We start from the raw sequence: 18,108 nt of genomic DNA, 5'->3' as shown, positions 1-18,108 counted from the left end.
AAAAGCTTTTCTAAGGGAAAGATCACCTAATTAATTGACATATATCTCAACACTATAAGGTTAATTTCCCCTTTTCGATATCAAACTATATGAATCAATTACCACTATTTAATTAATTAATTGGCTCATTTGTTGAATGATTCATGTTTTGTTATGGACAATGAATAATTGCGCAAAATTGATCCGAGAATATCTTATATTAAAAACATCAGAACAGCACTTACAAAGCTCAACAACAACAGCAAAAAAAACTGTTATTCAATGGATACCAGCTCATATACAACTAGCAGCAAATAAGAAGGCTGACACACTCGCCAAACTGGGAGAACTAACTCACAAGTAAACTCTGCACTCTATCCACAAGAAATGAAGAAATTAATTGTAGATAAAATAAATGAGAAATGCACGAGCTCTCATCCAAATCACAAGAAAGATGACGCTTACTATAAGCTATCCCGACAAGACCAACGTCTAATCATTCGACTCAGGACCGGACACAACAGAATGCGAAAACACATGCACCGGAAGCTCAAAATTTGAACCAGTGAAATCTGCCCATGTGGAGCATCACCAGAAAATGCCGACCACGTCCTCCAAAACTGCTCTCTTTACTAAGAGGCCGGTATAAGACATTGGCCCCACATCACCCCAATAGAAAGAAAATTATATGGAGAGCCCCCTGATTTGGAAACCACTGCGCAGTTCATCTCATGTATTGGTCTAGTCATATGAACACTCCAACATAACAATGAGAACGATGAAGAAGAAGTAGAAGATCCGAGAATGAGCAGTGGAAGATAGAACGTGCCCAAGATTTGTACCAGACAGTGAGTTGCTATAAGCTTTGTCAAAGTAAAAAAGTGTTTGTTTTCTCACAGCACAAATATCCGGTTCTAGATCTAAGTTTAAAAACCAAGGTATCACCTTACACTTCAAACCATTGCATTTGAATAGTCAGTCAATGATTCCAACCAGCAAAACAAGACTTGCTTATAATGTCTCCACGCAAGCGTTTTAAAAGGGGAATTCCCGACTGTGGACATGTATAAAAAAAAAAGTTCCCCTTTTAGACCTTGTGATCTATGGTGCAGATGATGTAAAGACCATCTGTTTCTGTGGCCTACGGTAGACGAGGGTGTCACGTGGCCAGCAAAACGACCAACCGCCTTTACATTTCCCCAACTAATGCTAGGTACCCATTATAGCTGGACGGACTCAGAGGCGCCCAAAGATACCGAAATTAAAAATCCCAGTCTTTACCTTCGATGAAGTCCAGAAGTGAATCGGCGCTTGTTGCGCCATTATCCCGTTGATTGTTAGAATGGCTTTTATCCAACAACCAGGCCTGGACATTGGGCTCCTCACCCTCACTTTAATGCTCCCTACTCCGAGGTAATCTAAGGGAGTCTTCCCCACCGGAAACGGCTATCTGAAATACGTTGGAGAAGTAAAGGCGATTGGTTGTTGTGGTGGCCACGTGACACCCTCGTTAACCGTCAGCCACAAAATAGATCGCAAGCCTTAAGAGGTACATTTACCCTTACCCTGCAAAGGTAAGCTCACTTAGCACTCTACAGATATAAGCTTATATGGTTGAATATGTTAAAATGTACATGTTATCGGGTAGTTTGTGTTACGTGTTTTTTTTATTATGGTCTTATTGAACTCCTGTCCACAGACTTCATAAACAAAGCCTAGATCTATCAAAGAATAAAAGACAAGGGGAATCGGGAAACCAATAAAGTAACGAAAATATAATTATCACTACAGTAAAAGAACGATCTAGATTATTAGTAAAATCTAAAACAACCGCATTTATTCATAGATCCTTAGATAAGTTAATAGAACATTCTAATCAGAACAATACTTTGTCAATTTGTCAGAATTACCATAGAAGAAAAAGGCTGATTTGTCTAAATAGAGAGACTAACAGTGAGTATAGTTAGTTGTGGATGAAGTCAAGCAACTTACCAAATTGAATTACGAACATATAACAAATTTTAGAGATAAATGAATCTGTATTTAAACTGTTCATGCCAAGAGGAAAAAATATATGTAGTAGGTAGTAAATAGAACCATCTGTGAGTCATACGAAAGTTATGTGAAAAGACGAGATATGGTTAGAGATAGCTAGGTAGATACATACATAAACAGACAGACAGACGGGAGGACGAACATACAGATAGATAGATAGATAGATAGATAGATAGATAGATAGATAGATAGATAGATAGATAGATAGATAGATAGATAGATAGATAGATAGATAGATAGATAGATAGATAGATAGACAGACATACAGACAGACAGACAGACAGACAGACAGACAGACAGACAGACAGATAGATAGATAGATAGATAGATAGATAGATAGATAGATAGATAGATAGATAGATAGATAGATAGATAGATAGATAGATAGATAGATTTAAAAAAGAGAGAGAGTTAATTTAATAGCACTTGTAGCAAAACGCGTGGGGTGACTATCCGCAGATATAAAAGAGTGATCTTTCCTTTTCTTCTTCTTCTCGTCCAAACTCTTAAGCGACGAAGATAATTATATATATATATAGATGTAAACTGTAGACCAGCTTAAATAACATTTTACCAGATTTGCTGAAGTCTCTGAAGGCAACGCACTTTTTTAAAGCCTTAAATGATGTTACTTCATTGATCAATGACTTGGATATGGACAAGGTTAGAATGGTGATTTTTTTTTAAATTACTAATTAGTTCATTGTAATACTGTAATGTAAAAAGAATCAGCAAAAGGAAAGTTGAAAAGCTTTTTAATGTTGGATTCTTTCGGCAAACGCCAATCGGCGAGAAAATTTTGAGAAAGTGGATTAGTTATTCGCCAAAAAAAAATAATAATAGGCATTCTCTACATATTTTACTCAAGATTAAATACTACATCTGTATTTAAATCCAAAGAATGGATTCAATTAATGGTGGAGGTCTTCTCTTTTTTTAATGCTTTTATATAGTGTAACCATATATGTCTATGAGTGTATCTTTTATGCTCAAAGCATGTTCATGCGCTATGGACCAATCTCTTTTGTAGACCAGTGGAGACAGGAGGTATCTGGGAGAAGGTTTTCCGCTCAGCAAACACAACTCTGCTAGAGTCTGAATTTGAACTCAAGCCCCCTTTAAAGCCTAGGGGTTTTAGCCTCTCAGCCACACACCACTTGCTTGGAGGGAACTTGATGTTTGTCTGTGACTATGCAATAATAATGACAGCAAGACTCAAGATTTAAATAAGCGAGAGGGGAGAAATGTGGAGAGATTAACTGTAGAGAATCTTGGACATAATTCGTTTTCTCTTAAAGCAGAATCTGTCACTCCGTGGGCATCGCGAACGAGTTGAAGAAGAATGACAGTACAAAATCAAAGAAATATCATAAAGTGAAATTACTATCCAAGTACGATCCATTCCTGAGACCCCGAATACGTACATGGCCCAACACAATAAAAATGAATTTATCGTAATATAAGTGCTCACGAAAAAAAAAGATCATACATAAACTTTAAAAGCAAATATTATTTGATTATTTTCCACAGTTCACCTAACATCTAAAATTGTCATGCAGAGGCTGAAAGACGTATTGATAAGAGGTGAATATAAATTTTCTATCAACACAAAAGAAAGAGCTACAGGTTGAAATACCTTTCCTGGACCGTAGTGTTCATCAAATAATAACCCCATAAGAACAGCGTCATGATAAATACAAATTTTAGTCGCCTTTATTGAATCCTCAGATGGAAATCAATATCAAACGAATTTTGTCAGGGGCTTCAAGAAATTGTCGCAGTTTCTCCGAACTTCCAAAACAAGAATATATTGAGATTTAGAGTTTTATAAAAAAAAAAATATGTCAGTCCCCGAATATTACCATCTTGATTCGCATATTTTTTTTTACTATTGTGGTAAGTGTGGCTACATAGGCTACAAGTAAAGCTTTTCCAAACTTTGATGAAGAAATACTACGATCAACGATGACAAATTTACGACTCACTAATTTTAAAATTTCGTCTATTGAACAAGACCTAGTGGAAAAAAAAAACTGATTTCGATAAAATTATCGATAGTTCGTCGCAAGAAAGCATGTGAGATTCACTTGTAGCCAAGTTGTAGCCAAGTTGTAGCCAAGTTGTAGCCAAGTTGTAGCCTCTTATCTTTTTGTAAAATCGATTATTTAATAGCAATGCTTACATAATGAATACACTTTATTTCGAAATAGAAACTTTTCACAGTTTTATAACTTTTTTGGAGGGCACCATGAGAAAATGCCGCACAGGGCATCACATATCCTAACTACGCCACTGCAATCGCCCATTCCCATATTTAACCCACACACTATAATCAGTTTGATCAATACTCTCTATTTCAATCTAATGTTTCAATATGTTGACACTACACAACTCTACCAGGAGTACCCTAAGCTAATCAATTGCGTCAATAGTTACTCTAATAATAAATAATTGCTATTGAGTGAAGTGATTATTAAATGGGGAATAACAGCCATCGATCTTTTATTCGTAAGTTATTTCCCTTTAGTTAAAGCAAAAGCTTCCTATTTTTCATTAATATTTGAAAAGACAAAAGATTTCCTCTCACGTATTAAATCTCTATATTTTAATGTGGAGATTTTATTTCCTCGAGAAGGCTATTCATTTTAGTTGTAATAAAATGTATTCCCAGTTTTTATTTCACAAGGATTATAGAAACAAACTATATTTTGTGTTGAATGTACTGGGAGAGACATTACTTTGTATGGCCTTGTGTCTAATGTACTTTGAGAGACATTACTTTGTATGGCCTTGTGTCTAATGTACTGTGAGAGACATTACTTTGTATGGCCTTGTGTCTAATGTACTTTGAGAGACATTACTTTGTATGGCCTTGTGTCTAATGTACTGTGAGAGACATTACTTTGTATGGCCTTGTGTCTAATGTACTTTGAGAGACATTACTTTGTATGGCCTTGTGTCGAATGTACTTTGAGAGACATTACTTTGTATTGCCTTGTGTCTAATGTACTGGGAGAGACATTACTTTGTATTGCCTTGTGTCTAATGTACTGTGAGAGACATTACTTTGTATGGCCTTGTGTCTAATGTACTGTGAGAGACATTACTTTGTATGGTCTTGTGTCTAATGTACTGTTAGAGACATTACTTTGTATGGCCTTGTGTCTAATGTACTGTGAGAGACATTACTTTGTATGGTCTTGTGTCTAATGTACTGTGAGAGACATTACTTTGTATGGTCTCGTGTCTAATGTACTGTGAGAGACATTACTTTGTATGGTCTTGTGTCTAATGTACTATTAGAGACATTACTTTGTATGGCCTTGTGTCTAATGTGCTGTGAGAGACATTACTTTGTATGGTCTTGTGTCTAATGTACTGTTAGAGACATTACTTTGTATGGCCTTGTGTCTAATGTACTGTGAGAGACATTACTTTGTATGGCCTTGTGTCTAATGTACTGTGAGAGACATTACTTTGTATGGTCTTGTGTCTAATGTACTGTGAGAGACATTACTTTGTATGGTCTTGTGTCTAATGTACTGTTAGAGACATTACTTTGTATGGCCTTGTGTCTAATGTACTGTGAGAGACATTACTTTGTATGGCCTTGTGTCTAATGTACTGTGAGAGACATTACTTTGTATGGTCTTGTGTCTAATGTACTGTGAGAGACATTACTTTGTATGGTCTTGTGTCTAATGTACTGTTAGAGACATTACTTTGTATGGCCTTGTGTCTAATGTACTGTGAGAGACATTACTTTGTATGGCCTTGTGTCGAATGTACTGTGAGAGACATTACTTTGTATGGTCTTGTGTCTAATGTACTGTGAGAGACATTACTTTGTATAGCCTTGTGTCGAATGTACTGTGAAAGACATTACTTTGTATGGCCTTGTGTCGAATGTACTTGAGAGACATTACTTTGTATGGTCTTGTGTCTAATGTACTGTGAGAGACATTACTTTGTATGGTCTTGTGTCTAATGTACTGTGAGAGACATTATTTTGTATGGCCTTGTGTCTAATGTACTGGGAGAGACATTATTTTGTATGGCCTTGTGTCTAATGTACTGGGAGAGACATTATTTTGTATAGGTTTAAATGAAAGAAGAACACACTTTTTTTGAAAGAAAATGAAAGAAGAACACACTTTTTTTAAGTTAAAATTTTAATCACGTGATATTTTTTCCAAAAGTAAAAAAAATAAATTATACATTCTGTATAATTCAATCAATTCTATTGAAAGAAGCATTTTGTGGAAAATCATTTGCATGAGTTCAACAGATGAATTATAAAGTGAAGAGACTTAAGATGTAATATTATTATGTAATGAGTTGCAGTAAATAGAAATAGTTTTTTTTTTTTTTTTTTTTTTTTTTTTTTTTTTGGGGGGGGGGGGGGGGGGTAAGAGTCCAGTTTGCCATTTAGATCAGTGAATAACTTTATTATTTATAAATATTAAGTTCACAAAAATAAAAAGTGTTTCGAACCTGGACAAAAAAATAGTGGTAAGATATACATCTTTGTAACAATTGAATATTATTTTGTATCATTCATAATCAAATCTGTTAGTTAAGTGATAACAGAGAATATATAGCTAAGAAAAAGGTCTGCTGCTTTATTAAAATATAATCACTTGATATTGTTCATGTAGACTTCATTGATATACTATCATTTATTTTCCTTAACGGACTGCTGATCAGATTACATGAACATTTTACATATTAGACGGAATTTTTCGGTACTTTTAATATTTGTTCCAATTTTAGTCCGTGGTCGATTGATTAGAATCTACTTATCATAGCTAAAAAAAGTCGTATTATATTCGCCTGTCTATTTCCACTCTTCGCCTGTCGTTATCAGTAATTTTCTTTTGGGGTCCCTAACGTGGCTTTGTCTGGGTAGAATGTGGCAAAATATGTAGGTCAAAAGTAGGTCTGTTTAGCCATAAGAAATACTGCAATCTTCTTATTCTAAGGACACAAAGGCTTTGAAACATTATCTCAATGGAAACAAACAGGAAATGGCTTTGTTTCATATATTTGCGTGAATATCCGAGAAATGATTTTGCATTATTTCTTAACTTTGAAAATTAATGATCATTACTTTTCTAAGATAGAAAAAATTGATTGGGGCGACTCCCCTAAGAGCCTGATAAAAGAGTTTACATACATAAAATCTATATATGTATAGGTCTGTGAATCGATCAATCGTGGATAAGAATTTATTGCCGGTTTCCAGTCTAGATATAAGTCTATGAGTGTACTCATGTAGCATGCTCGGAATAAGTAAATACAGCTCCAGATTTACGACAGTGCGTCTACTAAGAGCCTTACCCCCCCCCCTCTTACACACACACAAAATAAAAAATATACACTTTATTAAACTAAAATATGCATATTAAATATTTTTTTTAAAAGGAAATCGATATTAAATTTACAAATTCTCTATTTCTTTCTTCTAAAATATACCATGCTTTGAGATCTAAGTATCTTCATCCATCATCAAAAGATGTGTTCCCCGGGGCTTCCACATACTGTGTCTAATCAAGGTCTGTCTGTCCAATGTATGTGACTCACTTTATTCTTTCCCTAGTTTTTACTGATGATCTATTAGCATCAAAATGATATTTGATAATATCCAAGATATGTGCAGACCCCGGGTACTTGTGTAATTTAAACAGACTTTGTAAAAAAAAAATGCTAAATAAATATAGAGTATAATAGATCTGTGACAAACGTCGAGTATCTGGCGAAGATTCTGGAAGTTATTCTGACTTGTCTAGAGGTCACATTTAGTAAGTGTCTTGGTTGTCTGCTGTTCAGTCTTTAGTAAACGAAATACGTTCAAAGTCAAACACCAGGTTATATAGAACTGAACTATCAATGTTATTATTATATTTTATATTCTCAATCTCTCTCTCTCTCTCTCTCTCTCTCTCTCTCTCTCTCTCTCTCTCTCTCCAGATTCTGCCCCCGTCTCAAGACGAAACCAATGCCAGTGACTCATCTGTGCGCATCCATTGTCTTTCGAGACCTAAGGAGACATATATATATATATATATATATATATATATATATATATATATATATATATATATATATATATATATATTTATAAAGAGAGAGAGAGAGCAGGGGCGTAACTAGGGATTTGGGGGCCCGGGGGGATTGACCTCTTTGGGGGCCCCTTGTATTTTGACATTCGACATATGACATGGGATAATGTACGCAAAAATATATAAGCCCCAAATCAAATTGGTTCAGTATATTAGTAAACTTATCAAAAAGTAATCAAGACTCTTTTAATGAATAATACCGTTGTTTATTAGTTAAATAATGCACAAGTGACAAATCTAAATTGATATCGCTTCACGTCGTGCATTCTGTGCAGCAAAGACATCTATAACATCAACTACATCGATACTTTCTAGTATTTGTGACTTCACTGACATTAAAGCCATGATAAGTCTTTCTTGTGTCATTGTGCTCCTGAGATAGTTTTTGATGAGCTTGAGCTTTGAGAATGATCTCTCACATGACGTAATGGAAGTGGCCTGAGTTAGCGGTATTCGGAAGAGGTTGCAAAGTTTGAGCACACGTAATTACCATATATAGCCTTTTTACCTAAATATGTCTATTGGTGATTGTATTACTGGTTTGTTGATGACAAGTGCTCGTGCATCAATGACATCATTGAAAAAGCGATTTGCCATTTATTTCATCATACAAACAGGAAAAGTAGCACAGTTAGTCATAAGCGGGTCTTCGTCTAACAAGTGTCTTGGTTCAAGAAGAAACCCAAAGGTATCCATTTTCTTTCCAGCCTTTGAAATCTGCCCTTCATCTCCATATGAAATCTGTCCAGCACTTCTGTCGCAACACGTTTGAATTGCAGTTCTATTGACAGTCCTACATTAGAACTCAACTTCCCATCAAGTCTTTTCTTTCTTCTAGTTGTTTTGATTACAGGGAATCCATAGTATTCACTACCTTCTTTTCCTTTTTCGATGGATTGGGTATTAGTCAGTTTTTCATCATTTTGCAGAAAGCATGAAAGAAGGGTACTAATTTCTTTAGCTGCTGCCCGTATATGCAGTCCAGACTTTTGTAGTTTCTTCTGAACTATATTAATTGGGCGCAAGAGCTTTGACCAGAATTCAAGATAGGCAAAAAATTCTTAATTTTCCACTTCATGAAGAAGATTCTGTGCTAATATTATATGATATTACGTCATTGTTGGTTGTTTATGTTTTGTGCGCAAGCAAAAGTATTCAGAGCATACAAAAGTGGGAAAGATCCATATCTCGCTATGCTCGAGTATAGAAATACTCCGATAAGTGGAATGCCGTATTCACCATCACAACTGCTGACGAGTAGAAGACTCAGGGAATCATTCCAACTGATCCCAAACTATTGAAACCATCGGTAGCTGAAAATGCAGAGACATTATTCAACGAACGACAGATGAAAAGGAAAGTGAAATACGATGCAAAAGCAAGACTACCTAAAGATTATTCTGTTGGAGAGTTCGTCTAGGTCAAACATGGCAGAAAGCAGTTGTCATAAAAAAAAACATTCAGCACCCAGATCTTACATCACAAAGACAAACGGAAAAACATACAGAAGAAATCAACGCTTTTTGAATAAGAGATTCGATGAAGACATCTCTGGGTACTATGATTCCGATGGAGACAATGAACTGCAAACTGTTGGAACAAACAAAACAGACAGTTATAGACCAACGTCTAGAGAACTTGTTGTGCCAGTCAAGACAACCAGAAGTCGAAGAATTGTTAAAGTTCCTAGTAGACAGGGCCGGCCTTAGGCCTCTGCAGCCTATGCGGTCGCAGTGGGCCCCGCGCTTTCATATGAACCGAACTAATTCTAAGTGTACATTATTAAATTAAACCATTGTAACGTATATAAAATAACACTGTTTTCGAGACCTCCTGATTTTCCAGGGCCTCCGAGAAATCTCATGAAAATGCAAAATATACGATAAAGTCCTGAACTTTTTTTAAATTTATTCAAATCTCCTGAAGAATAGACGAAATTGACATTTTGGGGTGCCTATAAATAAAAAGTGGCATTGCGAGCTTTCATTTGATAAAAATTTATTGCAAAGACGAAAGTAGGCTTATTTTCTAATTCAAAAAAAATAATTTTGACATTATGCTCATCCCTACACAGACTAGGCCCCACGCGATCCGTTTCGCATAGGGCCCCGCAAATGCTAGGGCCGGCCCTGCTAGTAGATATCACTCTTAAGAACTTTAAAAGGAAGGGTGTGATAATAACTTCAAAAGGAAGGATGTGCTAATATTATATGATATTACGTTATTGTTTGTTGTTTATGTTTTGTGCGAAAGCAAAAGGATTAGATGGAAATAAAAATAGAGCTTCCATTGGATTGAGGAAAGATGAATAAAGGGGTAATAACTCGAGTGTGAAGTTTAATTCTGAAATTATAGACGGCCAAACCCGAATAATGCACAATTCTTGCATTATTAAGAATAACTTTTAGATCTGTTATACTCGATTCTGTAAATTTTGCTTCAAGGTTAATTAGTGTAGCCATAAAATACTAGCCATTTAGATCTATTATTAGTAAAGGTAACAAGATACCTGGAATTCGCTGTATATCATGCAGTTTTATTCGTGGCAACAAAGTTTAAAATGTAAAACAAACTTTAAAAAAGACTTTGATCTCTGTGGGAAAAAATATTTTTAAAATGTCGACAAAGTCAACATACTGATAGATTTAGGTTTAGTCTTTGTGATAAATTTAATCCATAAATGTTGAAAAAAAAAGACACCCGTTGACACTATTTGTCAATCAAATATATTAATTTATTTATTTACAAATAAATTTCGGACACCCATTTGGGGGCCCCCACTAGGTGGGGGCCCGGGGGGATTTTAAAATTCTCCCCCCCCTCCCCCCCCCCTTTAGTTACGCCACTGAGAGAGAGAGAAACCTAAAAATCAACACAAGAAACCTTGCTTGTTGCAATATCTTAGGAGATGTTGGTATCATCTTGTTCAGTGGACTAGATTCTAAATCTGCATACAAAATTTTTAATTATTTTTGTGTGTAACTTAAAATAGCGATATTTTTGTCTCTTCGGGATTTACAAGCATATTAAATGCTATATTTTTATCATCCAGCTATTTGCCCGTTTATGTTTAAAAAAACTCTTTTTGTTGGTGACTATATTATTATCAAGGTCACAAATGTCTCGTGCTCTGACGAAATATTGACGTAAATCCCCCATGCTCTAAAGAGTCGCCCATACACTTATGACGCACTTATCAGGCTTCCACGCTAAGGTTGAGTGAATCACTTACGTGTCTTGTCGACACCCACAACCTACACGCTAGCGCCAGTTCATTCAGGTCTATCTGGTCTGCAGCAATGGCTCTCAACTTGTAGTAAGAGCTCTATAATTATTCTAGTTGTTATACCTAGGTCTAATCATAAGTTATAATAGAGTCCTCACAATGGCGGAAAAAAAATGAATCAAACAAAGCATCTTGTAATAAAATACAGACTTTACTTTAAAAACAGAAGATAATTACGTCTAGAGAATATTAAAAGAATTTCTTACAAACCAAGCCGGAATAACAAAATATATTCTCCACATTCATTGTCAGATCAAGTTGAAACTTTACACAATTATTTATTGAACTTAACAAAATATGAATTTTTTTTTCTAATTAACCAATTAGTCAATTAAATATTGGTAATTAATTATTTTGTTTGATATCGAACAATGTAAATAAAATCTACATTATGGAGAGATAGTTGTGACTATGGAGCTCTTCCCCTTTTATTTTCAGGCATTTTTATATTTTGCTCGTTTGCCTAATGCTATTAGAGTATGGAAAGAATGAAATCAATCTCATACTTCAAAAGAAAATTACTTCATTAGATAACATAAAGATAAATTCTGCTGTTCTTGCTATAGAGGTCATTTCCCCCGTGGCAAACAATTTAAGTTTTATAACAGGCATTGATTTTACAGCATGCTGGTGTGTGGCAGTATGAATATTTCCCCCAAAAAATATTTTCTAAGTGGCCATGGACCACAGGCTGAGAAACTTAACGGCGTTTTAAGTAGGTGGAAGGGAATTCAGAAAAGAAGCCCATGGATCTTCAAGGGGAATCCCCTGGTTAACTTGAACCTGGATATTAAGTGTTTTATCTCGGTGCAGAAAAAAAAGGGCGGGCGTAGAAAATAGTTTGGACTTTGAACGTTTCTGTAATTTAACAAATTTCACAATACTGGAGGGAGAGTACTTGAATTCGCAAATTGTATTGTCTGCCCCAAAGATTCTTACAAAACACAAACAGTGAAACTATAGGAGGTGACAAATCTAGAACTTGCCAAAAATGTCACTGAAACCGTTACAGATAATGACACGATGAAAGTAAAGCAGGCTTGGGGGAGGGGAGGGGGGTAATTAGTATCTTTTCGTCATCATAGAAGTTAATACGTTTTTTATTTATGTTTAATTTTTGTAGTGGAAAAATCCTGATTTTTATCCCATGAATTACATTATATCTTAGAAATTATTAAACTGTTCAATTTTAGTACTTTGTCCCCAAAAAGACGAATTTTGATAGCAGACTCTCAAAAGGGGGGAATTTTGGTTAATATGTTCTCTGTCACAGTGTTGTGCAAGGGTTATTAATTAGTTTAATAGATGTTATCAAAGCTCACCGATAGACTTGACAGAGACCAGACAAAGGTTAGGACAATGTCAGTTAGGTGTTTGTCTTGTAGAGAGACTGATATGTGGGTCGGGACAGACATTAGCAATGTTAGTTTAGGCGTAGGCTAGATACTCAGCCTATATAGAGTAGAGTTTGGGGCAATCGGGACACAACGCCATGTAGTTTTAGCAGGGGCGTGTGTCGTATGCTAGGCGTTTTCTGGTGAACGACACATACAGACATTGGGAGCAAGTCGCCGAGGTTGGCTCGCGATCTTGGCTCCAAGATGTGTGAGTTGTTTGCCAGAGACAACATGTAGGAACTTTAATTCTTAAGGACCAGGGTAAGAAGAAATGTTTTTATTAGTTATATATCTAGTATTAGATGTTAATTGATTATGAATAAATAGAATGGCGCTTTAGCTAGTTGTTAGCGATATTTTTGATTATTTGTCTATTTAGAGTGACAGTCTTGGCGACTGTCTGAGTCTTAGTGACAGTCTGACGGTCAGAGACGGTAGATCTATATATGGTGTATCCTTGCCTGCTACGCAAGGGGATATCACTCTAGTATTGAGCGGACTGTGACGTTGGGTTCCAGGATCCGTGCAGAGACTAGAGAGAGAGAGAGAGAGAGAGAGACAAGAGAAATGGAGAGTTCATCGTGACCTACAGCCAAGTATCAATATCTATGTGATTATTAAATTTTAATTCTAGAATCACATGAGTATTATATGTAATTATAGTTGTTAATTAAATATTTATTTTTCTTATGAAAATTTGTGTCCAGAGATCATGATTTATATCATTATTGAATATTGTGGTCTTTAATCCATAGTATTTTGTGATGCGTGTGTTGTATCAGTTAAATTACATCAGTAAGAATCATCCTAGACGTATAGACATCAAGAGCTGATATCAAGATCTTGACAATTGGGGCCTCGTCTAAAGTTTTATTTTAATTTTCTACGACACTTTAATGATGTCTGGGGGCTAATGAATAACTGGGACCTGTTATTTTTCTTTAAGTGAAAATACTTTAGTTATACTTGATATAGTATTGACATTTATTTTTTTATCCATCATAGTATTGAGAAAATTGTATTTTGCTTGTAAAGGTTTGGACGAATATTCACTGCTTAGAATTAGCATTAAGTAGAGTTTCTGTTTACACTTGTTGTAATACCATGATTGTATTTTTCAAGATTTTTTTTTTTTCTACATTTTGTTTTCTGCCTAGCATTTGTTGTGGTACAGGTGAATTGGCTGTTTGGCAGTGGACGTCACACATGATCTATTTTTAGACTGTCACTCCTGATTCCTGCGCCCATTGTCTTGGGGCCTTCGTGTATCCACGGTTTGAGGGTAACGTAGTTATCTTCAGCGCGTGTTTTTTCAATGTTTAGGTAAGCTGTATGATGTAGTGAGATAGGTGTAAGTTTTCTTGTTTTTATTTTTGATAGGGAGCTTAGGGATTTCATAGAGGTGGGATAGAAAGAGGTGGACATTATTTTTAAAGCATAATTACTGCACTGGGCAGTGTTACATTTATACTGTGCTTATACTGTGTTTTTGCAGGCAGACAGGGGCGAGTTATTGTTTGGAGAAGGTAGAAGGGGGTTGGACCTGTATGTTCGCGTTGGGCAAACGTATAGTGTCGTTGTCCTCAGTTATTTTTTTTTCTTGCTTTTTAGCTTGTTAAGTTTTGTAGATGGTTAGCCAGGTGAGCAGTACTGTTGGCCAGTTGTTTTTTTTGTTGCCATTTTGGTGTTTTGATAGGCGGGATAGGGGGTTTGAGAGACAGACAATGGCGTTGGGTCATGTAGTGTCTACCCCACCCATGTATTTTAGTAATGCCTATCAAACCTTGTAGTTGTTAATGGAAGTTTTGGAATTTCGTTTCCAGTGCCATGCCAGAGGGCAGGGACATTTGTTTTTCTTCTCCCTCTTAGTTGAGGTCGAGCGTTGATTTTTTTTACCTGGTGTGTCCTTGTTGTACGGATTCATGGTAGTTAAGTCACAGGGTGACGTAATGATTTTTTGTTGTTGCGGCAAGAGTTGTTTTTTTTTACAGTGGGTCTCGAGTTTTGTTGGGCCTGGTTTCAGTTTTTGTATGCCGTCTATTTTTTTATTTTTTTTTGCTTGAACGTGTTGATGATAGTTGGCTATAGCTCTATATAGAATATCCGACATTAGGTATGTCGTGGATTTTTTTATTTCAGTGAGATGTTGCTGTGTTGACAGATCATCAGTTTATCAAGGTCATTTGATTAGTTTGTTCAACGTTTGATATTACTAAGATGTTAAAGTTTAGGCCTGACGAGCTTGAATTGGTATTGATTTTTTTTTTACATAGATTTTTTTTTGTTGGCAAATATTTGAGCTTTAGCTGAGTTATGGCGATTAATGTACACGCTATCTAGGTAGTTCAGAAAATTGACGTTTTAGGACATTTGTATCCAAGGTGGAACATGAGTTGTTTGTTGAAGAGTCAAGTGAGTCCTTCTAATGGAGGAGAGTGCATAACAGACACTGAAGTAAATGACAAAGCGTTGTTTTTTTTTTTATACGACATGTGTGATGGACACTGGCAGTGAGTACAGCCATTTTACAATTTCTATTCTATTATAGGGATGCTAATGAATTTTGTATTTTCATTTTATTATCATTATGTTTTAGTTACTTATATATTGAATTATACTGTTCTATATTTAGGTCGAAAATAAGATGCAAGTGGAGCTTGCAATCCGAAAAACTTTGTCCATGATTAGATGATATCATTTTTCTTACTTTTAGTTTTATATTAATTCGTGTTTTACTTGCACTCGAGATTTGATTGGCAGAATTGCATGTTCACTTTGATGTATATTTTTTTTGTAAATCTACTTGCAGAGATTCATGACTATATTATTTGATGTTTAAAGTTGAAGTTTGTGACAGTTGCAGTGCAGATATATGAGATGACGATGTTCACATGTTTGTTTTGATTTTTTTTTCTTCTTAATTACAACCACTTTGTTTATGATTTTATAATCTTATTCCAGTGTGCTACAGTTGCCTAAAGACTTTGGTTAGCAATGCTGCATGTGTTCTATAACATTATTTTTATGTCTCAATATAGTTCCAGAATTTGTTCTCCAAATGTGAGATGGTAGAGGCAGTTTAGTGAGTCGTATTAGTGTGACTTTGGTTGCAAATATTGCAACAAAAGTCAAAGGAGAAGGGGAAGATGTCACAGTGTTGTGCAAGGGTTATTAATTAGTTTAATAGATGTTATCAAAGCTCACCGATAGACTTGACAGAGACCAGACAAAGGTTAGGACAATGTCAGTTAGGTGTTTGTCTTGTAGAGAGACTGATATGTGGGTCGGGACAGACATTAGCAATGTTAGTTTAGGCGTAGGCTAGATACTCAGCCTATATAGAGTAGAGTTTGGGGCAATCGGGACACAACGCCATGTAGTTTTAGCAGGGGCGTGTGTCGTATGCTAGGCGTTTTCTGGTGAACGACACATACAGACATTGGGAGCAAGTCGCCGAGGTTGGCTCGCGATCTTGGCTCCAAGATGTGTGAGTTGTTTGCCAGAGACAACATGTAGGAACTTTAATTCTTAAGGACCAGGGTAAGAAGAAATGTTTTTATTAGTTATATATCTAGTATTAGATGTTAATTGATTATGAATAAATAGAATGGCGCTTTAGCTAGTTGTTAGCGATATTTTTGATTATTTGTCTATTTAGAGTGACAGTCTTGGCGACTGTCTGAGTCTTAGTGACAGTCTGACGGTCAGAGACGGTAGATCTATATATGGTGTATCCTTGCCTGCTACGCAAGGGGATATCACTCTAGTATTGAGCGGACTGTGACGTTGGGTTCCAGGATCCGTGCAGAGACTAGAGAGAGAGAGAGAGAGAGAGAGACAAGAGAAATGGAGAGTTCATCGTGACCTACAGCCAAGTATCAATATCTATGTGATTATTAAATTTTAATTCTAGAATCACATGAGTATTATATGTAATTATAGTTGTTAATTAAATATTTATTTTTCTTATGAAAATTTGTGTCCAGAGATCATGATTTATATCATTATTGAATATTGTGGTCTTTAATCCATAGTATTTTGTGATGCGTGTGTTGTATCAGTTAAATTACATCAGTAAGAATCATCCTAGACGTATAGACATCAAGAGCTGATATCAAGATCTTGACATTCTCAGAAGGGACAAATTTAGGTAAAAGAACAACAGAGTTGGCAAAATGCTTGACAAATGAAACAAATCGTGGTGGAAAGGAACAAATGATTGGAAAATGTATATTATAAAAGTAATTAAAATTTTAACGAGGCATTTCCGTTTGTTATAGATTTCGGAAACAAAATAGAAACAATCAGAAATTCGAATATAGAAGTAGTCTAAAATGGTATTGGATATTTGTGGATAGTTGTATGGTCAAGTGCAATGCACTATGGGCTGTCGTTACGACGGCCCTGGCTTCGAAACTTTGCCGCCGTCATCCCATGCCTTTTTGCACGAGATTTGAACTACGACGTCGTTATATCCAATTCAGAAGAAATGTCCGCAACTGAAACAGAATCAAATAAATTTACAAGTACCGGAAACATACATACTCTGTGTATAGAGTTCCTCCTTCGTAGTCGAAGATGAGCACATTTCTCATTTTCTATTAACTCAAAGATGGCTATGGAGTCCAATTCTCGCCTTAAAAAGCCGGCCACACAGGACATTGGTAGCAGTGGCGTAGCTGGGGGGGGGGAGGAGGAAGTTCAAATTTGAAAATTCCCCCAGGCCCCCACTTCATGGGGTCCCCCAAATAAGTTTCCGGAATTTGTTTTTACATTAAATATTACGCCATTATCTCATGTCATAATGTCGAATGTCAAAATGCGGGGGCCCCTAAAGAGATCAAGCCCAACCTCCGGGCCCACAAACCCCTAGCTACGCCATTGATTGGTAGGTTTGGTCTTCTGCAGCTAGCCCTTCTTCTATTTTCCCCTTTTATTTTTAGGACCTGCGTTGTTTGCAGATGCTTGATTTTCTTTCCTCATATCTTGAAACTCCGGCACTCACGGTTTCATTCCATGAGGAGCGATCGAGAGCTAGTGTTTCACACTGCTTGAAGGAGCTCTTAAGAAAGTCTTTGTATTAGAAGAGAAAGGCACATATCTGTACAAATAAATCTAAAAAAAAAAATCCTAATCTTTACGTACTAAGTCTTGAAAGAGTTTATCTTATGAAATATTTTTTTTTAAAAAAAGGGAACAATCAATGACACATATCAGCTCATGACAGAAGTACACTGTAGGCGATCAAGTTTTAAATGATATTGATCAT

At 35.9% G+C, this 18,108-nt stretch overlaps 1 long non-coding RNA gene across 1 annotated transcript; it reads left to right on the top strand.

Annotated features, from left to right (window-relative positions):
- Positions 1-12,688: 12,688 nt before the first annotated feature.
- On the top strand, positions 12,689-16,814 carry LOC129926609 (uncharacterized). Its single transcript, XR_008778314.1, has 2 exons — positions 12,689-13,100; positions 13,219-16,814. It is a non-coding gene; the product is annotated as an uncharacterized LOC129926609 (long non-coding RNA).
- The last annotated feature ends 1,294 nt before the right edge of the window (positions 16,815-18,108 follow it).

This window comes from Biomphalaria glabrata, chromosome 6, assembly GCF_947242115.1.
Source record: "Biomphalaria glabrata chromosome 6, xgBioGlab47.1, whole genome shotgun sequence".
Taxonomy (NCBI): domain Eukaryota; kingdom Metazoa; phylum Mollusca; class Gastropoda; family Planorbidae; genus Biomphalaria; species Biomphalaria glabrata.
Note: the sequence above shows the minus strand (reverse complement) of the source record. Positions and strands in the feature narration are given on the sequence as shown.